The 2,879-nt window shown below is 36.3% G+C and overlaps 1 pseudogene across 1 annotated transcript; it reads left to right on the top strand.

Moving 5' to 3' along the window:
• The first annotated feature begins 314 nt into the window (after positions 1-314).
• On the top strand, positions 315-1,796 carry LOC146562119 (uncharacterized; annotated as a pseudogene). The gene is made up of 4 exons (XR_014894533.1): positions 315-352; positions 510-662; positions 948-1,031; positions 1,127-1,796. The product of XR_014894533.1 is annotated as an uncharacterized LOC146562119 (transcript).
• The last annotated feature ends 1,083 nt before the right edge of the window (positions 1,797-2,879 follow it).

Raw genomic sequence — 2,879 nt, 5'->3', positions numbered from 1 at the left:
GGCTGACGGAACCTGTCGAAGGCTCACTCTCTAATGAAGCGCCTGAATCAACTGAGGATCTCATCGTTGAAGTCAAGAGACAGTGTTGTCTTCAGGGCAGCTTCAGTTTATGGATTCCTTGTTTGGGAATGAGTTTCTTAACCTTACCTCAGTTTCAGAAGTAGCAGACAAGGGGACTCTTAAAGCTATTGACATGTCAAAGCCCACCACATGGACATAAAAAAGAGTAACAGAGTTGGTGAAACTCAAGATGGAAAAGACTTTTTCATACAGAAGACATGAAGTTGTTCGTGCTGCACCAATGGTGGAGGCTTTCATGGCAAGATGGCCTGCTCTATTTGATTTCCATGAGGTAAGGTTTGCCTCATACACGGTGTTCTTGTGGTATTAGCCTAAAATGGTTAAGGCACAGTTGTTATTTGACAGCCCATTTCTTCAGCATGAGTGATTGCGGCCTTCTTCCAGGTATTAAACCTTTGAAGCTCATTTCTCTGTGCTCATGTTTTCAGATCAACGCTGAGTTTAAGAGAATTGCCACTATCCCCCCTCAAACAAAGTTCCTGGCTCAGCTGGATCTCCACTTGGACAACCTGGTGAAGTTGGTCAACAGAAGAGGAGAGCTTGGACTAATACTGAAAAGAATTGTGGCATAAATGGATAATGTAAGTGATAAAGCCTCAACATTCACTTAACATGATCCTCTTTGGATGAAATTTTATAATTGTGGAAGATTTCAAATGTTTCCCATGATAAATTCTCTCATTTTGTATTTTTACATCTACTTGTTTTTTTAACCTTCACTTTGTCAACTTATTATTAATTGCCAGTAAACCTATTATTAATTTGTGTGCCTTTACTTTAAAAACATTCATGTAAAGTACACTATTAAAACTTAAATGAAGGACAAGAGCTGAATGAAGATGCTAATTACATACATTTCATTTCAGTGTGAAGATGTTGATGCTGAGTGTGTTAAGGGAGTGTGTATCTACATGGGTGAAGACCCTGGCATGCTTATCCAGGAGTATGTGGTATGTACTTGTCTTTTTTTTTTTTTTTTTTTGGACTTTCCACAGTGTGTCATATTACTTACTTGGAAATGACTAACATGGCTTCTTTTTTACAGGGCATGGAAGAACGTGCCATCAGTGAGACTGTTGAAGACACCACTGTTTGAATTTATCTTCTTAAAGAGCAAGCTTCAGCAGATGAACAAGAGTTGTCCTTGCAGGCATCAGGGTGGCGAAGACTTTGGATAATGTAGCAGTTGCTGTGATAATGCTATTTGGACTCATGTATGCATTAAACCTTGCCTACCCTGCTGACCTTTGCTACAACTTTGACGTTTTCCAGAAGGTTTTCATGGAACTGGATGGAGCTAAACTCTCTAAAGTTCTTGCTTTCAAAAACCATCTGTTTCATTGAGAAGTCAAAGACTGCACTTCTGCAATTCTTTGCAGTTTTTCATTTTGTGTTCAGTAATGTTATACTGCTTATGTTTTTATTGCTTTCCCCTCATGTGACTGCAATGCAGGATAATTTTTCCTTTTGGTATCATGTTGTAAGAAATTTTTACTGACGATTTTTAGCAATATGTTCTAAGTCAACCTTAATGTCCTGCTTACATGTTTAAAATGAAGATTAAAATTCATGTAGGTGTTTGGTATTAGTTATGTAACAATGTCATTTAAGGCTCAACTTAGTTGAAATCTTATACAGGTAAATACTTGTACAGAAGCTGAAACTGTTGTCAAATAACACACAAGTTATATTTGGGTAAATCTGTTTATTCATAAAAGCGTGTTGCTTTTTTTCAGGTAGTCTTAATTTAGTTTACATTTTCAATTGTGTAATTAATACAAATGTTTTATATGTAAGAGATGACAGGATCATCTATAAGCACTTTCTTTTATTTGCTGCTAAGGTCAGTTTTTTGTGAAATATTTGCAAATATATTCCCAAACTAACTTTTTCTTTTAGTTATTTCTGCAGGCTATCTTTAAAAATGTGTTAACAAGTTTACATGGATGTGATTTTGGACTTGTTCATGGCAGAATTGCTGCTTTCACTGCTGTTACAGTTTAATAAAGGTGAATTGTTCAGTAGCACTCACAGTCTTTGCCTTTTTTGTCAATAATAATCAGTTAATATTTCAATTGAAAAAATTAAGTAGGATTTAAAGCCATAATTTGTGTTGCAGGAACATAATTGCAATGTGTTTACATTACATAATATCATTGCGTACCACTGGCAAATAAAAATAAGTTGGTGTTAAACATTAAAATATATTGACATTATGCAATATATTGATATTATGATAATAGATTAATATTAGTACATCAAACATGATTTTTTAAAGTAATCTGATATAAATAAAATACTTTGATCTGACAAGCATTAATTACTTGAGGGAAAGTGGAAAATTAAGTCAGTCATACTTATTCATATTATGTGGGACCGATGTACACAATAAAATCAAGTAAATTGAAAGAACTTTTTTTTTCAGTGTAGGAAGCAGAAGCCTGCCACCCTTTCTACACACACATTAATGAATAGTGGTTGGATCTCTGCCTTTTTCCTTTTCTATTATGAGGTCTTTGGTTTTTGAAGTGTTGAGGAGGAGGTTATTGGCATTACACCATAATGACAGCTGCTCCTCCTCGTCTCTGTATGCAGACTTGTCACCCCTGGAAATGAGCCCCATCACGGTGGTGTCGTCTCACAAAGATGTTGCTCCGGTGGAGAGGAGTGCAGTCGTGTGTGTAAAGAGCGTAGCGCAGTGGATTAAGCATTGTCATGTTGGAAGACCCAGCCTCGTTTCATCTTCAGAGTTCTCACTGATGGAAGGAGGTTTTGGCTCAAAATCTCACGATACATGG

This window comes from Mchenga conophoros, linkage group LG12 (genome assembly GCF_057382185.1).
Source record: "Mchenga conophoros isolate Kocher_MC1m ecotype Shallow Benthic linkage group LG12, M_conophoros_male_GT1.1, whole genome shotgun sequence".
NCBI classification, from domain to species: Eukaryota; Metazoa; Chordata; class Actinopteri; order Cichliformes; family Cichlidae; genus Mchenga; species Mchenga conophoros.
This window is presented reverse-complemented; position numbering and strand designations above follow the sequence as displayed.